General features: G+C 42.0%; 1 protein-coding gene across 2 annotated transcripts in view; it reads right to left on the bottom strand.

Moving 5' to 3' along the window:
• The window catches only part of ABCA1 (ATP binding cassette subfamily A member 1), a 140,234-nt gene extending 121,258 nt beyond the window's left edge, over positions 1 to 18,976 (bottom strand). The window contains exon 1 of one of the 2 annotated variants that reach the window (XM_023545081.2): positions 18,695 to 18,976. The gene's annotated coding sequence lies outside the window, so the exon portion shown is untranslated. The remainder of the gene's footprint in view (positions 1 to 18,694) is intronic. The other variant, XM_003407821.4, reaches the window with a different exon arrangement.
• Positions 18,977 to 23,081: the final 4,105 nt, after the last annotated feature.

Here is a 23,081-nt window from a genome sequence, read left to right as displayed (position 1 = left end):
AAACAGTACGTGCCTTGTAGTGAGAACACAGGGAATGTTAGCTTAATTAATTAAGAGATGATAGCTGGAACCTGTGAAATAGGGTCTTAGACTTCAAGGGCGGTAGCATTCCTGGACCTGTGGTAACCCATTTTTCAAGCTTGATTAACTGATTCAAGCAAATTGTCCCCAGAGAGGGAGCTCTCTGTTCAGCAGGCTTCCACCACACACACACGTGATGGCCACAAAGGACCGTTGAGCAACTTTATAAGAACAAACGCTTCCCAGGTGACTACTGGGACATCCAGAAAAATGTGATTGAATCTAGGTCAGCTTCCCATAAGGGCCATGGTTTAGCTAAGGGCCAAGCAGGTCTTCCCAAGACCAAAGACCATGAAATCTGCTTTCTGCCAATTCTCATGCTGAAGTCCTAGATGTGCTCTCTCTGGGACTGGTCATCAGTCATTCAGTGAATTACCCCTTGAAAAAATTTAACAGATAGTTCCCACACACCAACCTCCTTTTGACTAGTATGGACCAAGCAGAAGTGACTACTCAAATCTTTGCCCTTTTTTTCCTCTGGTAACTGTCACTCAAAATGCCACTAATATTATGAAATCGTTAATATCTACATAATACAACAGACTGTAAAAGCATGACCTTCTCAAAAAAGCAAAGGAAAATACGTACAACATCACTAGTTGCTGGGAAATGCAATTTAAAACCACCATGAAATACCACTACACACCACCAGAATTACCAAAATTATTGAAGATGTGGAGCAACTGGAACGTTCATACGCTGTGCATAGAAATGGAAAATGGGACAGCCACTCTGGAAACCAGTTTGGCAGTTTCTTGTAAAGTTTAACATAGACTTTTAATATATATATATATATATTTTTTTTAATATTACCTAGCCATCCCGTTCCTAGGTATTTATCCATTTGTTCACACAAAGACCTGGATGTGTATGTCTGTAGAAGCTTAATACATAAAACCAAAAACTGGCAACAATTCACATATCCATTAACTAGTGAATGAATAAAAACTGAAACACTATCAGGCAATAAAAAGGAACAAACTACTGATACATACAACAACATTGATAAACTTCAAAAGCCTTCTGCTAAGTGAAATAAACCAGACACAAAAGACTACATATCATACGATTCCATTTCTACGACATTCTGGAAGAGGTAAAACAGTAGGGACAAAATCAGATCAGTGGCTGCCAATAGTTAGGGTTGAGGGGAGAGGGCTTACTGCAAAAGAACATGGAGTGATGGAATATTCTATATTGTGATTGTGGAGGTAGTTACACAAGCTGTATACATTTGTCAAAACTCACACCAATTACAACCAAAAATATGTGTGTGGTTACACAAATACATATATAGGCATATATGTGTATGATTATGAATATATGAGTACTAATGCATGCAGAGATAGATGTGTCTATAGGTATATTTGTGTGCATGCATGTATATCCATATATATCTAATCGACCACATGGAGGATACAGTTGCAGATACTTCTTAGACATAACTAAACACCTCACAAGATTGGTTTTCTGGATTTGAAGGCTTAGGACCATAGTCTCATGGGACAACTCAGTTAATTGGCATAATATAGTTCATAAAGTATATGTCTTACACCTCAATGTAGTGAGTAGTGTCTGGGGTCTTAAAAGCTTGCAAGCAGCCATCAAACATATATCTATTGGTCTCATCTGGAACAAAGGAGAAAGAAGGAAACCAAAGACTCAGAGAAAAAAGTAGTCTATAGGACTAATAGACTACGCAAACCACAACCCCATTTACCCTGAGACCAGAAGAACTAGATGGTGCCCAGCTACCACTACTGACTGTTCTGATCTGGGCCACAAGAGATGGATCCTGATACAACAGGAAAAAAAATATGGAACAGATCTCAAATTCTTAAAAAGTCCAGACTTATAGGACTGGTTGAGACTAGAGGACTCCCTAAGACTACTGCCTGAGATAGTCTTTAAAACTTAAAACAAAATTATCCTTTGAAGTCACCTTTTACCTAAATAACAGATAGGCTCATAAAAAATATCACCTGTTACTAATGAGCTCCTTTAAAAAAATTATATGAGAAGAGACCAAATCAAAACTAAACTCGTTGCCGTCAAGTTGATTCTGACTCAGAGAGGCCTTACAGAACAAAGTAGAACCGCCCCATAGGGTTTCCAAGGAGCAGCTGGTGGATTCAAACTGCTGACCTTTTGAGCAATCAGGTGCCCTATATAAGACCAAATGGTCAAAAATTACTCCAAAGCCAAGATGAGAAGTAAGGGGGCAGGGAAACTAGAGTATCGGAAACGGTACAGCCAGAACGAAATGATTGAGAACGATGACACACAGTGAAAAATGTAACCAATATCACTGAATAATATGTGTAAAAATTGTTAAATGGGAATCTAATTTGCTGTGTAAATTTTCACCTTTACACAATATTATTAAAAACATCTGTCAAAACTCATCAAATTGTACACTTAAAAAAGGGTGAATTTCAGTGTATGTAAATTATATATAAGCCTGACACAAAATAAAAACCTGTCTTCTATTATAATAATTAGCATACCCCACAAATCAAATCATGTATTTGAAGGCCTAAGAAATGCGCAATGTAAAACCTGATTATTACATTTGTAAGGTGAATACTGAATAAATATTCACCACCCCCTACTCAGTACATAAACAACTGCAGCCTTAACTGCAGGGTTCCCACTGCTGTTGTTGTTAGGTGCAGTGAAGTTGGTTCCGGCTCATAGCGACCCTCTGTATAACAGAATGAAACACTGCCTGGTCCTGCACCATCTCACAATTGTTGCTATGTCTGAGCCCATTGTTGCAGCCACTGTGTCAATCCATCACATTGAGGGTCTTCCTCTTTTTCACTGACCTACTATTTTACCAAGTAAACAAATAATTTCTTTTATAAGGTTCAGCACAAAGCTGGTTCCTATGAGGTGGAGGTTAAAGATGTCCCAAATGTCCAACCCTTCCAAGCTGCTGTACCACTCCATCATCTCTAACATCAACTACTCTCTCTCCCCCTAGTACTCTCCCTCCCGTATTTGGGTTCCCTAACTCACTGCAACTTCTCACAGAACTCACAAACCATACAAAGGAAATGGCTCACACGGTTGTGGAGGTAGGCAAGTCCCAAGTTTCATGGGTCAGGCATAGGCTTCTCCCTGGCCCTCTGCCAGTCTCTCCTGCCAATCTCTCCTTCCTTGGTGGTGGTGGGCTCTTCTCTTTCCCACCTCTGAGATGGCTTATTTTAAGACTAGTGGGATGGCAAAACTGACCAATCTCCTTGGTAGACAACAATTACCCTATCACACAGTTCCGCCCAATCACCTAGGTGAAAGTTACAAGACCACAGTGAAAAAGGCCACACAAAAGCAATCTATTACACCACACCAAGCATGAAGGCCTTCTCCAGGGACTAGGCCCTCCTGATAACATGTCCAAAGTCCCTGAGACAAAGTCTCATCATCCTCACTTCTAAGGAACATTCTTCCAAGACAGATTTGTTCATTCTTCTGGCAGTCCCTGGTACATTCAATATTCTTTGCCAACACCATAATTCAAGGGCATCAATTCTTCTTTGGTCTTCCTTATTCATTGTACAGCTTTCCCATGCATATGGGGGGACTGAAAATACCATGGCTTGGGTGAGGCGCACCTTAATCTTCAAAGTGACATCTTTGCTTTTTAACACTTCAAAGAGGTCTTTTGCAACAGATTTGCCTGATGCAATACGTTGTTTGATTTCTTGACTGCTGCTTCCACGGGCATTGATTGTAGATCCAAGTAAAATAAAATCCTTTATAACTTCAATCTTTTCTCCATTTACCATGATGTTGCTTATTGGTCCAGTTGTGAGGATTTCTGTTTTCTTTATGTTGAGGTGTAATCCATACTGAAGGCTGAAGTCTCTGATCTTCATCAGTAAGTGCTTCAAGTCCTCTTTCCTTTCAGCAAGCAAAGTCATGTCATCTGCATAACACAGGTTGTTAATGACTCTTCCTCCAATCTTGATGTCACGTTCTTCTCCATATAGTACAGCTTCTCGGATTATGTGCTCATCATACAGACTGAATAAGTATGGTGAAAGGATACAACCCTGATGCACACCGTTCCTGACTTTATATCACACAGCATCCCCTTGTTCTGTTCAAACGACTGCCTCTTCACAGTACAGGTCCTGCATGAGCACAATTAAGTGTTCTGGAATTCCCATTCTTTGCAATGTTATCCATAATTTGTTATGATCCACACGGTCAAATGTCTTTGCAGAGTCAATAAAACACAGGTAAACATCCTTCTGGTATTCTCCACTTTCAGCCAAGATTCATCTGACATCAGCAATGATATCCCTTGTTCCACATCCTCTTCTGAATAGGCTTGAATTTCTGGCATTTCCCTGTTGATGTACTGCTGCAACCACTTTTGAATTATCTTCAGCAAAATTTTACTTGCGTGGGATATTAATGATACTGTTGAATAATTTCCAGATTCTGAAGGCTCCAATTAGCCACACAAATATTTACTGAGTGCCTATTATGTGCCAGGCACTGTTTTAGACACTGGAGATTCAGCAATGAACAAAAGCAACCAAAGTTCCTGCTCTCATGGGGATTCTATTCTAGCAGAGGAAGTAGAAAATTGAAAAATGGCAAAGGAAATGAAAAACTGAAAAATAACAGTGTATCTTTAAGTTGGTGGGTGGTAGAAGTAATGAAGAAAAATAAGGCAGAGTCAGGAGACAGAGAACGATTGGGGAGGGTGGTCAGGAAAGACCTGTCGATGGGTGCCTATAGGACAGCAATCTCAGGGAAGTGGGAGTGGGGCAGGCACGACATGCCACCTGCAAAGGGCTCACTTAAGTGACAGTCAGGGTTGAGAATTCTTTTCACATTTCCCCAAGGCAAAAACTGAAATGTCAGATAGACCCAGGGACGCTGGAAAAAGAAAAAAAAAAATTATTGGTTCACAGGAAGCTTGGTGTCAAGGGAGAAACGACGACCATGTCGGCACCTATCACACTGTCCCGTCCCACCCTCTTCCTTGCTAAAACTTTCTGACCTTGTGAATATCATGTATAAGTTTCAAAGAGAGAGGTGAGAAGAGAAATACAAATAAGAAAGAAGGCTGGAAGAGGAAGGTATGCTAAAAAGGCAAGGTAGGATTTTTTTCCCACTCGGCACAGCCAAAAGTAAAACAGGAATAATTTCCGTGACTGCCTTCTACCCTTTCAAAGCATTAAATCTGTCTACGGGAACATAGTGAGAAAAAAAAAAAAAAGGACGTGTTTGCACTGCTACCACAAACTGTTAAGTTTCTGCAGTTGCAAAAAGGTTGGTTGGTCTTTTTCCTACAAGAACATGTGAGGCCGAGCATCCTCTAGCTTTAGTGCTGGGCTCCCATCTAAGGATGGGAGTCCACCCCTTAGCCACGGCATGGTTCAGAAGAGGAAAGTTCCTAAGCAGGGACCTCACAAATGGCATTTTTCACTAGGGCAACAAAGTTGGCCTCTCTGGGCAGAAGAGACCCTTTCACAAGGCCATACTTGATTTATTAATATTAGCAAATAAGAGTTTGATGGTGTCTTGGAGATCCACTCCCACCACACTTCTGTCCCAATCTTACAGATGGAGAAGCTGAGGCCCCAAAACAGGAAGTGGCTTACCTAGAGTCGCCCCTAGACTTAAAGCTGGCCTCCAGGTTTCTCAAGAGATAACTTGTTCAACAATTGTCATCTGCCGCTTCCCACTACACTATTTCCCCTATGATTCTGTTTGTTCTTGGGAACACATTTGTCTTACAAGTTCCATCCAAATAATTCACATACCCAGTATATGCAGTCAGCAACTGATTTTCAGCCTTCAAAAATAGTGGTTTTATGACAGCTATTTCTCTATATTTTATATATATATATATACATATGTCTGTGTTAGATAAGCTTCTATATAATTACCAGAAGGTGGAAGTTGAAATTTCTGATAACAGCTATCAGTATCTCTCCTGAAATTGTTTCTAGTTGTCTTACCTCAATAAATAGCTACCCAGTAACCTACAAAGCATGAGGCAGATTTAAGGATTTTACTATATCACATATAAATTGAAAATGTTGTTGGTTTTACAGCTCGACTGATTGCCTATTCATGAGATGCTGACGTAAAAGCAAGCATCACAGATGTTATATGTGTTATGTGTCTCCTCTCCAGAGAGATGTACAGGGTCCTATAAATCAGGATATGACACTTGTAAGCCCAACACAGCATGCTTGCCCTGGAAAAGGTCTGTCCTCTGATAGCTTCTCTGAGCGTACCGCTCTAGACCGGTAGCCACGTTCAGTGAAAAGCCTACCAGGGTTACTGAAGGTCAAAGGCTCACTGTACCCAGGACTGAAGACAGGACATAGCTGATGTTGTGGTGGGGAGGGGAACTGAGTCATCCTCTAATGTCTCCCAGGCTGGCCTATCAGCTTTATTAAGCCTGAAGCTGCTCTGATTGCCTAATTTAACTTTTCTGGCCTCTAGGTGCTACTGTGATTTCTATGCTTAAGGATGCCCTTGCCAATGTCCCTCAAATTATTCCCCTTGTACTCCCCAATCATCTCTTAGACCCACAATTCCAGTGAAATTGCCCTTAATTGGAGAGGTGCTCAGGAGAGAGATGGGCTTGAGGTTTCTAGACCTAGAATGGATGCCATTTAGCCACCTCTGAAATTGTGTGACATTTTAATATTCATATCTGAGAAGACAAAAAAGGATAAGAAAGTCTCTAAGGTAAAAGTTCTGGATAAAAGCCATTCTATCTTTCTAAAAGAGGCTCTACTATCACAGTGCCCACAATGCATTTTATCAATTTCAATAATCTGGAACTAAGGGGGGAAATTTTTAAGTATCAATTGCTTCATACTTATTTGATTATTAACAACAATGGGATTACAGATAACTGCGTACCCTTCTTTCACCCATATTCAACGTCCTGGACAAATATATTTGTTAATAACTAATTTTCAAAATGAAGGCTATGAAATGAATACATAAAAAGTGAAAGTTAGAAGGGTTCCATGAAGGCGTTATAAATGTGTAATAAGCCTTTTAGAAGCATAATTCCTCAGGCTGTCAACAGTTTCCATTTTAAAGGAGACTCTAAAGGTTTTAATCTATTTCTATCATGCCACTGATACTGGGGCAATCAAAGATTCAGTTCATCACCCTCCACATTCCTGTTGCTACCAGCTAAAACAGTCTCAGGACTTTGAAAACTGTCACCAGCCAGGGTTCCTGAAAGCAGACCTGTCCTGTGTGCCCAAGTTCTTGTTCCACAGTTGGTAGAACTATGGAGAAATTCTAACAAAATGTCAGAGATATTTTCACTAAACAAACACAGAGCAACCTTCAAAGGCAGTCTTCAGCAAACAATACAGCTACAGTATTTGCTATTTCCCTGGTCAAGGGGTACGCAGACCACAGGAGAAAGAACCTTTCCTCTAGAAATCAACCTGTCAACATTACATGTCATAGGAAAAAAAATCAAATTTTCTCAGCCACAAACATAAGGCTAGAATAGAAGGGGCCTGCAGGGAAGAGACTATTTAATTCACAAACACCCAGAGCTACAGAAACGTAAGCAACCAAGCCTCCATGAGCAATTCTTTATTTGCAGAAAAACTTGGTTGGGTAATGTTCCCTGCAATTGTGGGAGGATTTTTCAAGAGACTTTGAGGAGAAATAGCTTAGTGACTATATCAACAAAAACCATTTGGTTTGGCTTATATCTCTAAAGGGTCAACACCTCTGGACGTTCAGCCTTCTTCTAGCCTCAAGAAATTATATTTATAAAAGCAGTCAAAGGATTCTGGGGGACAGACAAATCCAAATTCCTTCACTGCCTTTCCCTTCCCTTTGGGTCTATTCTACTATGCAACAGACTCCAGCAAATTCTAAACCCTTTTATTGTCTTGAATTAATTGGCCCAGCAGGAACAAGGGAGGTTTTGGGGTCTAAATCCTGACTTTGCATCTTACCAGTTCTGGAAGTCTAGGAATTCTGAGCCCCTGTACCCTTTCCACAAAGTAAAGCTGATAATGTATATAAAAAAAAAATAGAACATTTATCCATTCCTGAAAGAAAGTAAGCATCCAGTAAACGGTGCTATTATAACGATTAGCGCTGCCTACTTCACAGCGTAAAGCATTCACCAAGGGGGCAGCAAAGAGTGGGCAGTTAATTAAAGGACGCACTTCTCTTCTCTGTCCACACAAGATGCTATTTTCCCCAAAGGCCTTTACAGAGCAAACTGTAGCTATCTCCGATGCCAATCTCATTGGGAAAGGTGAAGGGGTCACCCTGGTACCTGATGCACCTCTGGCCACTGTTTTACCATAACCCTCCCCCTTTTAGGGGCCCACACCACTCACTTATATATACCATTGTCTCCACACATCTGGGTTAGCTCCTATCTTCCACAGCACACTGCCACCTCCAAGTCTTCAGTACCTGGCTTGGTTTCCCTCTCCACTCCATTTCCTCCAGCCTCTACATCAACTACCTATTCAAAATCTGGGCCTTATAATTCCTCTATCTTTTCAGGTCTACTTACATTCCTCTCCAGTGTACCAACTTATCAGATGGTCCCTTCTTAATTGAAAGCTACGTGAGGCAAGCTACTATGTCTCAACATATTCTTGTTCTCCACCACACTCAGCCAAGTATCTGGGATGACTCGATGCTCCATAAACATCTGTGGAATGACAGCCTCTGAAGTAAAACTTCAAGGATGAGAAAAGATAGTTAAAGCAGGTTCATTACTGTGAAAAATGAGAAATTTAATTGAAAATAAATGTTCAGGTGGCCCCAAACCATGACAAAATTTCCAGCTGTGTTCAGAAGAAACATAAGTTCAAGTGGATGTGGATTTAATTTGATTTTCCTCAAAGTCTTTCTAATTTGTTGGGAAGAACTTCATTTTCATTGACTTCATGTGAGGAAAGGTGAATCTGTCATTTGCCAGGCTGAGGTTGTGGAACCCCTGTAAACATGCCAGCGAACACGGACATCTCCCCTAAGGGGCCAACCCAAATACAAGACTGTCAGCATTGGTCAGGAGCCTCGAACCCTAAACCCACAGGCTCAAATTCAAGAACTCACTCAGTGAAACATATCAGCACCTGGATACAATTTTTCCACCTCAGCAATTATTCCCCTTACTTTTGCCAAACCATGTTAGCCAGTCTCCAGGTTCTTGATCAGTTCTAGCTCACAGAGTATGTGTCCAAAACCGGCAGCCATTTCCAGAATGTCCTCTTTCACCAGCCAGCTCTCGAGGCAGTGCAGGCATGTGCTGTGTGTCAGAGGCAACTCTGCTTCCGCAGCCCAGCAAGGGCAGCTAATCAGGGTTCCAGGGCAGACGCAGAGGCCCTCACAACCTTATAACTGAACTTCTCTGCAATAACCAAACAAACCACTTTGCTCACTGTCTCGATAACTTCAGAAAAGAAGGAGGAATAAAATTGCTAGTTTCAATCCACATACTTGTGATTCTGAAAAACAAAACCTTAAGGGTGTTAGCCTTCTTTTTTTTTTTTTTTAAACACTGGCAAAGTGAATTCTATTATTTGAGGTCTGGGAGGATCTTCCCAAAGGAAACAGGTCTGTGTTATTCAAATACTATCAAGACTTTCAGTTTTCCTTTCAGAAAGTTCTTCCAGCCTTAAGATTTTCACAAAACAAACATTTCGTGTGCCACAGAAAAAAGTGCTTAAGGAAAGATGGAACGAAACTAGAGCGGAACTCCTGCAAGCCTGTTTTCCAACTGTGGTTTTATGATAGCATTTGATAGCTCACACAATAGAATCCCCCAAGTGACAATGAGCAAAGTGTCTGTATCAGGTGAGTTCCAGGTCCCCAAAGGAAGCTCTGCCTCATTACGAGAATGCCTTGCTCGTCCTTGCAGACTCCAGGGGCTCATCCACCCTCCTTAATGGAGGCCATCAAGTGTCAGGCAACCCTGCATCTGCACAGCAGAGGACAGAGCCATGCTGTGATCAAGTGAAATGTGGCTGGAGTTGCAAACTGGAAAATGGCCCTCATTCCACTACCTTTACAATTCCTGCAACAGGACTGACTACTGACCAAAGGCTTTCTTTATGTTGAACTCAAGGTCCTTACTATGATTAACACGATCATTAAGTAAAAAACCCCTGCCTTGAGTCACAATTAATTTTCACTAGCCAAATTCAGCATCAGCATTTTACACTTTTGCATAAGGAAACAGTCCCTAAGAAATCCTCACCATTCAGGATTTCTGTGGAGATTTCCTTCCAATTCAAACTTACAACCAAAGAGCAATTTTTGAGAAAGAACCCTGCGATTAAAATCATACCAACAGAGAAATAAATTAGGCCAGCCCAATACTCAAGAATTCAGTGTTCATATTAAGCTGACCAAGACTTTCATAAACGTGATTTCTTTTTTCTCTCCTAAAAAGACATTACAAAGATTATACTAAATTCTAGTCCAGAAAAGAAGGTTTAAATGTCCTTAAGCAGGCAGGCAGACCAAGATTTTAATTTTCGGGTAAGGAGTCTTTATGACGAAGAGGCTGGAGTACATTCATGACCTTCTGCCTTTAGGAGTTCTAGAATTCTGAGTCTAAGAAAACCACCTGGAGTTTCAGGTAACCTTGGAATTGCTCATATGAACTAAATAATTGCTAATGTGGCCTCCTGGAACGTTAGTTTCAATATGACAGAAAATACATATCTAAAACGGTGAGAAATCATAACATTAGACCTCAACATCAAAATTATGTTTCAACTTCCTCACACATTGCAAATAAGGGGTAAATTGGTTGTTGTTGTGCTGCTGAGTGAATTCCAACTCATGGCAACCCCATGTGACAAAACAGAACTTCCCCATAGAGTTTTCTTGGCTGTAATGTTTATGGATCGTCAGGTCTTTCTCCCATGGAGCGGCTACAAGGGCTCGAACTGTCAATCTTTCATTAGCAAGACTGCATCTGGGACTGAAGAAGGGCCTGCAGCCATGTTTAAACTCATTACTTTGGGCCTCCACTTTCTCTCTGCCTTTTCAATGAAAGCTGATACTTTCATCAATGATGCCTTTATATCAACCTTGGATTATCTAAATACCAGATCTAATCAATTCCCATCTGCCATCTCTCAGGGACTTGCTTCTTGAAGAAAACAAGCTTGGTTTGACTCTTGGCAAAGTCAATTATTCCCAATCTGGCATCCTACAGGAATTTTTCAAAGCAAGAGTGAACAGGGATATGAAACCCAAACAATTTAGCTGTTCCTTGCCCCTTCTCCCAAAAAGCCTCTTGCTCCTTTTTCTCCTTTCTTTCTTTCTTTTTTCCTAGTCCTAATCTATTATGATCTCTAAAATAACCAATTCAGATTCAGGACAATGATTTAGAAAGCTTCCTGTCTTGTCCACCCAACCCAATGAGAGTCCCCAAGATATTTAGAGGAATCCTTATAAGGTAGAGTCCAATTCTCATCCTAGGATGAGGGCACTCTTGCTGTTTTCTTGAAGAATGAATGAGTCTCATGAGTCTGTTAGCATTTCTTTCTACCACATATCGATTTATGTATATGTATCCATATAAGGAGCAAAACCTATATCCACCATGGAGATATCCAGGATGGAGAATCCAAATGAACATCATACTTCAGAGAGATTTCCCAAACGGTGAGTCGGCGACAAGAACAGTATCTCACTATGGCTAACTCTACCGTGTTTGCTCTACTGAAATTCACTGAATTGAACCAATTCCTCCTTCCTTTGCATTTCAGACAAGAATATCCTTGTGATTCAAGTTTTCATCCACCTAGCTGGATAAAAACAACTTTAACAGCCTTCTCTTCTCTGCCTTCCTCCTCTCCACCTCTCAAAACCCACATGATCTGTTACACTCATGCTGAGCACATCCCTTAGAACATACCTCTGGCCAGCTCTGATCAATGAATAGGTAATGACTATCCTTTCTTCTAAATATAGACCACGAGTTAGAGGATACAAAAGCTCGAAGGGCCCTCATAAGTCATGTGGCCCAGCTTCTTTGATTTAGAGACCAAGAACCTCAATCTCAGAGAAGTAAAATGAACTGTCTTAGTTTGCCTGACTACCTAGTGGGTTTTGAGGGGTACATGAACACCCTGTAATTATATACAAAATTTGGACTGTATATGTCCACTTCTGTTTTTTTCTGAGACGAGAACCTATGGCTTTCACCGTATCTTTAAGGGAGTCAGTAAACCCCTTCCAAAAAATGATAAGCACTGATATTTTATATATACAGTAAAACCTGCAAGAGTTGGAACCTATATAAGGTGGACACCTGTCAAAGAAGGAAAACGCAAATATTTTCCACTAGAGCGAGCAACAGAAAAGTCGTAAGACTGCATCCTGTCAAAGGCAGAAAATCTGTGAGACCCAGAAAAACAAGGCAGTCTGTCACGTTCCCGCTCTCACAGTTTCACTGTATAACAGTTGATATATATAAACAGTGGAACTAAAACCTAGTTGTTCCAAGTTTGAATTGCAATATAAATTAGTAATCCGGTATAAGAGCGGAACCTAATTCAATAATTATCACTGCCATCCTGTTTTCCACACCTAAGGACAACAATGCAAGTAACGTGGGAAGAAAACAACTTAAGGAAGAGGTAAACAGAAAACCAAAGCTTTTACAATCAATGAAGCACCAGTATGAACTAAATAGCATTAACTATGTGCCAAGCATTGTATTACATGTTTTACCTTTTGTACACATGTGTACACACACACATACACACAAATAACTATTTTACAGATGAGGAAACTGAAGTAAAATCAACAACTTGCAGATATCTATTAAGTGACAGGACCAGAATTCTCCTCTATGTGTATCTGACTCTGACACACGTGCTCTATTTCACTGATATTTCCACCCATGTACTTCAAGATGTCCTGATACTAATAATACATCCTATTTACTTATTTACGGAGAACTAGGTAACAGAACTGAAACCCTGGTGGCATAGTGGTTAAGAGCTATGGCTGCTAACCAAAAGGTCAGCAGTTTGAATCCACCAGGTGCTCCTTAGAAACCTTATGGGGCAGTTCTACTCTGTCCTACATGGTTGCTATGAGTCGGAATCAACTCGATGACAATGGGTTTGGTTTTGGTTAGGTAGATAACAGAACTAGATTCCGACTCATAGCAACTGTACAGGACAGGGCAGGGTTTCCAAGGAGCAGCTGGTAGACTCGAACTGCAGACTTTTCGGTTAGAATCCGATCTCTTAACCACTGCACCACCAGGGCTCCTACTAAATACTAGTTATCATAAAACATCTACACTTCAAGATAAGCCAGATAAAATTCCTTGACTTCCAAATGCCTCTTAGCAGTTGGAATTTGGCACAGAAATTATTGCAGAGCGTTTTAAACAAACCCACACACACACACAAAAAGTATATAACAGTAGATTTAATGCATATGAAGTTGTTTTGTTTTGTTTTTAAAGTTTTTAAACCTTTAAATAACTTGGTGAATAATCTCATTCTTATTAATAAAATAAACAGATCAAAATACTTGAATGTGGACTGTTACAGACTATAGTATTTCCTCAAATCACAGCTGCCTCATATGGGGAAATGAAACTGGAGAAAAGTAGAATTATTTGTTCTACAAAAAGTAATCTGCTCAATGTCACTGAATTGTATACTTTAAAATGGCTAATTTTATGTAATGTGAATTTCACCTCAATAAAGAGTAATCTGCCTAAATAAATGTACACTATAAAAAAATTTTTTTTTTTAAACCTAGCCTTAACCAGTTATTTCTCACATAATTCTATTTATAATGCTCTTCTGTGATCACCCTCTCATCTTAAGCAGTCTTTTAGAATAAGGCAGCAAACATGAGGTCCTCACTCTCTTTGTTTGACTTGTTTAAGGCAGCACTTACTGAACCTTTCCATGTTAAGGAAGACAAAACAGAAGGATTAGGGAGAATGTTAAAGACTTTCCTCTGAAGAGGCATATACTCAAGACAAAGACAGATTTAAAAAAAAATGACAGAAGCTTAAGTACCCCCAAAGGTGCCTCAGAAGAAAGGCCTCGCAATCTACTTCCAAAAAATTAGCCACTGAAAATTCTATGAAGCACACTTCTACTGACAGACATGGGGTCGTTATGAGACGGCAACTGATTTTCGTAACTAAAAAAATTAAATACATGACACAAATAGTGTGAAAACCCAAGTCCTACAGAAGTAAAAATAAATAAATACAGGGAATGATTACTTTCATCTTGGTGATGGGGAGGAGGAGTGCATCGAGGAGAGCGTTGTGAGGAGCATGTTGTTGAAGTTGGGTTCTCAAAGGATGTTAGCAATTGCTGGAATTCTTCCAAACGGAAGAGGTAGAATTTCAGTATTTTGTTTCAGGAACTAAGTGTGACGCTCCTCCGTCGTTAGAGTAAATACTCTTTCCTCTAACACAGTTTAGGGTCTCACGGAATGCAAAGCAGCTGAGGGGGCCATGTGAAAGCAATCTCACACACAAGAATTTCATTCTCTGCTTTCACGTATTTCTAAAGTGGATCTCATTAATAACATCAATGCTGGTACCTAACCAGGGAGCTATATTCAGGTAAAAACACCCATTTTTGCCATTTGCTGCATTTCATTTGTTAAAAGTTTGGTTTTTTGGCAAGCCTTCGCCCTGGGATTGGTAATCTCAGGGAAACCGAACTGCCTGGGATGTAACTTCAGCTCCATGCTTACAAATTCTGTGACCAGGTTATTGAACCTATCTGTACCTCAGTTTCCCCATCTGTAAAATGAAAGTAATAATAGTAACCACCGCATACATACAATGCTTAGAACAACCAGCAACATACAATAAAATGTAATTGTTTTTAACCAAGAAATGTTTTCTATGAGCTTATTTCTAATTTGCTATACCAATTAATAAGAAAAGCAGCTTCCCAGTCTACTTCACTTTTATAAAGTCAGCTTTGAAACTGGACTATTTACTTGTAGAGAGAGAAACCTTAAGAAAAAGCTAAACTCGATTTCTAAACAGTTAAGGCAGTAACAAAGAAAGAGCTTATTTCAAAAGGTCCATAACATTATTAGTGACAAGACAAGTGGAAACTGTATTGTACTATCACCAATTAAACAAAAATTCACAAAAGTTAGGATTAACAGCTAAACTAATAGCCCCCCCCCCTTTTTATTTTGTTCCTTCTACTTTTACAGGCAAACACCCTGTCATTTCATCTTCTATATATCACACAGGAAAACATGATGAGATCACAGACCTACCAACAATTATTTGACTGAAACAACAGTAAGGTTTTCATTTTAAACCAAGTAAAGAAATTAGAGTTGAGTAAATTTTATTATCTGTTCTTTCCACAGTGCTGCAATCCCCGTGCAATCAAGGTCTCAAAAAGCTGAAGAGAATTTGGCCGGCCCGTTCACAGGATAAGGGAAATAAGATACGGACTGTAGATTCTGGTAAGGCCTATAGCAGATAAACGTACAGAACACAGCAATCATCCTCAGAAAGCTCCCTGCACTTGGCTGAAATTCCACCACTTCACTGCATGCAGTAAAAAGACTCTGAAGCCTATATGCCCGAGTTCAACTCTTAGCTTTGCCACTTGTGAGGTGTGTGGCCAGGGCCAAGTTAGTTAACCTCAAATTCTTAATCTGCAAAATGGGGATAACCAATGGGCTTGTTGTGAGGATTAAATTATATTTGAAAAGCATTTAGAACAGTGCTTGGCACATCATGCTATATAAGTATACACATACATATGTACGTACACTTATATAATGCTATATACGTAGCATATATATAGTTATATAAGCTAAACAAATAAAATCCCAGTAACTTTGGCACTATGTTTATTTCCACACGCAGAGATGAAGATGGTCTCAGTTTTTAGCTTAGGACTTCTCCCAGCATTGTTAAATAAAATGAGTTTCCAGAAAGTGCCTTTTAAAATTGATGCTTGTGTAACTAACCATCAGAAGCATTATACCTGCATTATTTCCTTAATACCTAGGTGGTAAATAAAAATGGATTTGGATTTAAGAGTATTTTAGAAATGCAAAAACCACCTGCCCGTTGGTATTTTCTAGATAACCAAAACGATCATAATTAAGAAGTCTAAAGTAATGTCCATTTCATTATTTTAGGAGTTACACTGAAATGGCAAAGATGTTAACAATTTGCTGTTACTATGAAGATAGCAAAAACAATCTGGTTTACAGGTAGATGGATCCCTAAAAAAAAAAAGAAGTTAAATGGAAAAATATTTCAACTCCTCTCCATATAAGGTAAGTACTTCAAAACGTAATTTAAAAAAGCTGAGTAGCTGAGCTTCATTTCATTTCATTCATTTTTAATAATGTTTCCATTGAGACTTCCTTGAGCAGAGGTACAATAACAACCAAGCCTTAATCACCCTTTTCCTACCCTAGATTAACGCATTTTTTTTCACACAAACTATAAATATGCTTTAAGTCAAAATGTGTCCAGGACCCATTACAGACCTGCACTTAGAAGTAAATTGAGACACTTAAAAAACTTTGAGATTTCTAATGTTCATCTGGAGATGAGACTCACAGTCATCCGGTCACAGTCAGATGTCATTCAGGCACACAAACCTGGTCCATATATGCATGTATGTAAGTGTGCACATACATGCATATACAAGTGTACAAATGCATACGTAAGTGTACATACATACCTACATATACACCTATATAGCATGATGTCCCAAGCACTGTTGTAAATGCTTTTCAATTATAACTTATTTAAACCCCACAACATGCCCATTTATTGTCCTCATTTTGCAGATTAAGAAACTGAGAGGTTAACTGGTGAACTACTCTGACTATAACAGCAATTCTTGTCCCTTACATGGACTGTGGTCAACACTGAAGCTGGCAACCTCCTCTCCTTTTTCCCTGGTCCCTTGGACTCTACTGCTTGTTCTCAAATAGATACTGATTTGCTCTGTGTATCCAATGTTTTCAAAAAAAATCCCTATCATGAGTTATTTTAATGGCTTTATGGCAGCACTTGGGAAACCGGATGAAACTTAAATCTTGAAATATATACACTTAGGGGAAGTGTGGGGTGGGGGGGGAGGGCAGTAGAGGAAAGAATAAGACATAGAAGGAAAGCGACTTGCTCATTTTCTTCACCAAGGAGGCTTTCAAAAATATCAAATTTGTCATCTATTACATGAATGTATATACCACCCACTCACTTTGTGAGATGTGCTGAAAAAGTCTTATTGGGTTCTGAAAGCTGATGGCATCAATGACGAAAAGACAATGAATGGCCCATTACTCTTACTGTGTCAGACGCTTGCTTTATTTATTTATTTTTAATCGTGTTTATTTCATTCCTTCTGATAACTGTTGAAAAAATAGGCATCTACACAACTTCACAACGCTGGCACCGGTCTACGCCCCAAGAACCTTCTCTGATTTAGCAACAGTCTGGAAGTCGAGAAACACGTTAACAATCAGACCGGCTTTCGCCTGAACTCCCAGGATTTCTTCCAGTCTGTAACCACTCTTCTAGTGGGAACTTGGGGCAGCGAAGCCTCGCAGAGTCCCGGGGCCATTCCCTATCCGCCCGGCCAGGAGGCGCTGCGGGCCAGTTCCCGGGGCCGCCGGTGGCCCGCGCCGTAGCTCCCCCTCTTCCGCGGAGCCCAACCCCGCGGCGGAGCTCAGAGATCTACACCGCCCGCCGGGGTTACTCCCGGTCATTCCGCTGCACAGTCTCGCCCCAGCTTCCCCACCCGTGCCTGACCTGAGGTTGCCCCAAGAGACAAGCAAGAAAGGGCAGGAAGATTGGGGAGTGGGGCACCCCAGCTCTGAGTCTCCGCAGGTTTCTTTCGCTGTAAGTCTTCTGTTTTTAAAATGAGCAAAACCCATGCCCTCGGTGCGCTGGGGACACCAGCTCCGTGCACGCCCGGGCACTGTAGGCAGGATCCCAGGTCAAAACAAAGCCCCGGTTTCCTCAAGCAAGCAATCGCACAAGGGACCCCGTTTGGGACACATCTTATCCGAGTCCTTAGGTAACAAGGGCGCACCGCTCCAGTCCGGGGGCGCACGGGGCCGATCCCCAGGTCAGCAGCCAACTCAGACCAGTTTCGCAAGGACGGAGGGGGCCCAGGAGCTGGCATTTGTCCCGGTGGGCGCGGGCCGACCCGCAGTCAGAGATGTTTCCAGCCGGCTCAGGCGCTCCTGAACAAAGGGAAGCGCTTCGTGCCAGACTGCCACTCTCCCCCGTGGCAGCTGCGCCCCAGCACCCCCAAGAGCCACCGACCCCACTGCGCGCGAGAAACTGCTCCCCAGGTCTCCATGCCCGGTGATGCTCCTCGAACCCCACGGAACTCCACGGCCGAACAGGCCCCGAGAGCAGCAGCGTCGCGTCCCAGGGTCTCCAGAGCTCGTCCTAGGACGTCTCCTCCCCATTTGCACCGCCCCCACTACCTTTTCATTGCACGAGCGGGGATTGCGAGGGTCCGGGCCAAAATTGCCGAAACCGAGCTCTTCCCAAAGCCTCCTCGGCCCCTACACAAAACAAAAACAGTAACTCCCAAGTCCACGCAGAGGCTCTTACCTGTTTTCCACTTTTGTGCCTGCGTCTCTTTCTCCCACCCCTTGATAAGCCCTTCCTGAGAAGGGGGGGAGGGGGCGAAGAAGAAGAAAAGAGCGAAGCGCCCAAGAAACTGGCTCTGGCGGCGCTGGTCCTGCGGCGCCCCTGCTCTCCTCACACGCTGCCGGGGAGGGAGGTGTCTGCTCGGCTCGGCTGGTCCCGGCCCCACTCACTCTCCCTCGGAATTACAGGTTTTTTGCCGCGACTAGTTCCTTTTATAGATTCGGCTGAGCTGAGCAAGGGGTTACTATCGGTCAAAGCCTGTTCTCTCTCCCTCTTCCTCCGCCCCCCTCCCAGGCCTCTGTTTATGTAGTTCAGTCACTCAGCAGAAAGCACGTGGAGCCGGGGCCCGCCCCTTAAACGGGCGACGTCCCGGCAGGGCCGGGGGCGGGGGGCAGGCGGTAGGGGCTGCTAGCCGAGGACGAGAGGGAAAAACCGGACTTGGGGCTGCACCCGAGACTCTCGTCCACATTCAGGGCAGCACTAGTGGAAATCGCTTCCTCTAAATTTGTGCTTTCTGGAAGTTTTTTTTTTCCTTTGTTAGTTTACTCAGTCTTAGGAATTCTGGGAGAGAGAGCTTGAGGCAGAAACCCCTCAGGATGCCAACACTTTAGTCTTTCAGATAGTCCCCAGGATAGCAGGTTGTTTTTGTTTTCCACTTAAGACTTTGATGTAGGTGTTCAATAGTAACGTACTGTACTGCCTTTGAGATTCCCAGCCTTGACATCCAGATGTCTAGCGAAAGCCAATGAAAAACCACTTGCTCCTTTTCTTGGTGTATTTGGAGAGATGGGGGGTGAGTAGCAAAAAACGCAACAGTGTGGACCAGTCCCCTTTTTATTTCATGGCCTTGATCAACGCCTCTATAATAAATACATTATTGTTGGTGTTGTTGTTGTTAGGAAACCCTGGTGGCGTGGTGGTTAAGTGCTCTGGCTGCTAACCAAAGGGTCAGCAGTTTGAATCCTCCAAGCACTCCTTGGAAACTCTGTGGGGCAGTTCTGCCCTGTCCTGTTGGGTCTCAGTGAGTCGGAATGGACTTGAGGGCAATGGGTTTGGTTTTTGGTTTTGTTGTTGTTAGGTGCCCTGGAGGCAACTGGACACATAACGACCCTATAGGACAGAGTAGAACTGCCCCATAGGGTTTTCAAGGAGCGGCTGGTGGATTTGAACTGCCAACCTTTCGGTTAGCAGCCCAGCTCTTAACCACTACACCACCAGGGCTCCAGATAAATACATAAAACAAAACAAAACAAAAAAGAACCTGTTGCCGTCGAGTCCATTCCGACTCATAGCAACCCCATAGGACAGAGTAGAACTGTCCCATAGAGTTTCCAAGGAGCGCCTGGTGGATTCAAACTGCTGACCTTTTGGATAGCAGTTGTAGCTCTTAACCACTACACCACCAGGGTTTCCAGATAAATACGTAGGACTTGTATTTTGGCTTGTACGGATTTGCAAAATGCAGCTAGAAAATCACAGGTCCTATAAAATTATATATTGATTCCAGTTACCCCACTTCTTCCTTTGGCTTTGACAGCGAGAAGGAAGAAGGCCTAAAACATTTGAGGGGCAGAGGCAAGAATACAAATGGAAGCCCACAGACCATATATCTAAATATTTAAGTCATAAATCAAGCCAACAAACTCTAAAATGTCTTCCTACCTTGACAAAGACACCTTTGTACAACCTTGAAGACAGGCTCACATTTAGACTCCTCACAGTTTGACCTGAGCTGGGGCAAGAGTATGGTGGAGTTGGGAAGCCAGCCCCCGCACCACTGACCCCTTCTCTTCCCATCCCCAGCTCCATCGTTAAATCAAGCATGAGGACACCCAACCCGCACCAGCCCTCTCTATATTACGGTCTATAGGTTCCTCTGTGCTACAGCAGAACCCCACAGCTACACATCTCAGTGGTTCTGTCAACATTCAGGACAGACCCAGAGAGTAGGCCTATTCTAGCCCTAGAAGTGCACTGGGGACTTTAGAGCAAGGAATTCTGAGGCCTCAGGTACACTGAACAAGGTAAGAAAGGAGGAGGCAAGTCCAGGTGTCATGGTATGGAACAAAGAACTAAGTTTGGCCTTTTGTCTCTGGTGTTTTAAAATAGCCTAAGCAATTAAGTTACCTTTTATTTTTCAAAAACTGCCAGGCAACACTTAAACATATATGCCTATCTGGTCAGGGTAATCAGCATACAGTAGGCCCCGCTCCCCCTTTTTTAGGTCCCTCACCCATGGCACAGAGTGGGATGCTCAGGGAAAAGTTGTCATCCCCGTCTGGGCAGGCTTCTCGAGTTGAGGGATGCTCACGAATGGATCTGAATTTGTTCTGGTGTGCTCTCTGCTTCTTGTTTTAAGTAATAAAAGCTACTTACCATGTGCTAATGCTCCAGAAGCATCTAGTGTGTTCAGGCTCTGGAAAAATGTGATGTTCGTGGAGCAATTACATTTAGTGATTGGCCCCCTTTTTCTAATAGCTTCCTGGCTATTTAGAAATCAGGGACAACTTGTGACTACTTCACAGTTTTGACCTGGTGTCCTGCACATGGCCCCTTAGCCCCACGGTCTTCACGCTGAGAAAGAGGTGCAGCTTGAGGAGGGCCAGAGCCAGACCTTCTAAACCCAGGGTTCAGAGCAGCGGCCCCTCTTGCGTAGGTTAAACCCTGGTGGAGACACTAGGCTCTGGGACCAAATTTGACTGAACCATATGATCCACAACTTAGTTAAAGTCTTCCTGCCTCTGCTTCTTCATCTATAAAACAGGGAGAATTTGCATGTTCTTCCTGCCTCACAGGGGTATTTTGAAGATCAGTTTAGTGGAAACCTTTGAGCTCCTTGGATGAATCGCACTGTAAACAGGGAGGTATTATTAGCTGAATCGTTAATGTCATTTCAGGTGCCAGCCATGAACTATAAAGTTTTTCCCACGCCAAACTTTTAAAATTCCAGGGCTAGCAAAGAGTTAAGAGGACTCTCTCTGACCCACGAAAAGTAAAAAAAAGGCTCCTGGAGGAGGTATTACTATTCTCAGTGTGATTTTAGGGACTGATTGAGTCTCCCCGATCTCCACCACATATGACAGTGTTAAAATCTCACTACCAAAGTCATTCTTTTAGAATTTTAAAAGCTATGGTTCTTAAGAACACTTTTTTTTTTATAAAGGTAATCCCCTAGGTCGTTACATGCTAGCATCTAATGGGGGAATAGGTGGCAGTAAATTCTGTAGGAATAAAACAAAGATAGGATCCTTGAATGGTTTTTAGGATGCTGAAGAAAGAAGGCAAGCCCGAGAGGAAGATGAAAGGCCCAGAGAGAGGACGGCCACTGATTCTAATACGCAAGTCTATGGCCCCAAAGCCACATGATCATTTTTCACTAAGAACAACTTGTGGTGTCCAGAATCTCCTCATCCTCACAATGGATACATCAACACACTATAAAAAGTGTTTGAAATATGTTTATTAATCTCATTTGTTTACCGATACAATAGTCCAAACCCCCAAAGGGAGTAACTTATATGGCAGGGACATAAGTTGAAAGAAACCAAGCCCACACTTTCCAAGTGTGACAGCTTCATATAACAAAAACACTGCATTTCAAATGTTACAGCCTAAGAGAATGAGGCACTTGGGAAAGAGGTTTACAAGTGTGAATTCTCTCACTCCAGTCCTTCAGTGTCTTAGGTTGATTTGTTCCTGGGTATAGTAAAGTGAGGAGCCCTGGTTGTGCAATGGTTAAAGCACTCAGCTGCTAACCAAAAGGTTGGCATATCGAACCCACCAGCTGCTTTGAGGGAGAAAGATGTGGTGGTCTGCTTCTGTAAAGACTAAAGCTTTGGAAACCCTATGGGGCCGTTCTACCCTGTCCTATCACGTTGCTATGAGTGGGAAACCATTCAATGGCAACTAAGGACAAATAAATATTTAAGTGAGGTTTTCCCAAGTCTGTTGATTCCTGTTAACATCAACACCAACACCCCCAAGTACCCACCTTAGTAGACCTTCCCCAAAAAGCAGAAAGATCGTTTTTGTTGCTACTTCTCTGCAGAAGCTAATTCTGTAAAATGTAGCCTCAGTGGCTTGAGGTTCCATTCTGAGGCTACCCTGGCATCTTCTAATTATCTTCTAATTATAGATCGACCTTCAGGCAGCTGTAGCCTTGGAGATCCTGCTGGAGGTCATGTAGCTACAGAAAACCTCAATGTTATCATTCCACTGAGACCTTAAATTAGGGATTACCTAAAAGGCATTGCTTGGAGGTTGTTTGATATATATATTTACTGTTAACTGTTTGTATAAGTACAAATAATTTTCACTACACATGTGTTTCAAATACGAATAATTTTTA

Source organism: Loxodonta africana, chromosome 9 (genome assembly GCF_030014295.1).
Source record: "Loxodonta africana isolate mLoxAfr1 chromosome 9, mLoxAfr1.hap2, whole genome shotgun sequence".
In the NCBI taxonomy this organism is placed as follows: Eukaryota; Metazoa; Chordata; class Mammalia; order Proboscidea; family Elephantidae; genus Loxodonta; species Loxodonta africana.
The sequence above is the reverse complement of the archived record's forward strand: the minus strand, read 5'-3'. Positions and strand labels throughout refer to the sequence as shown.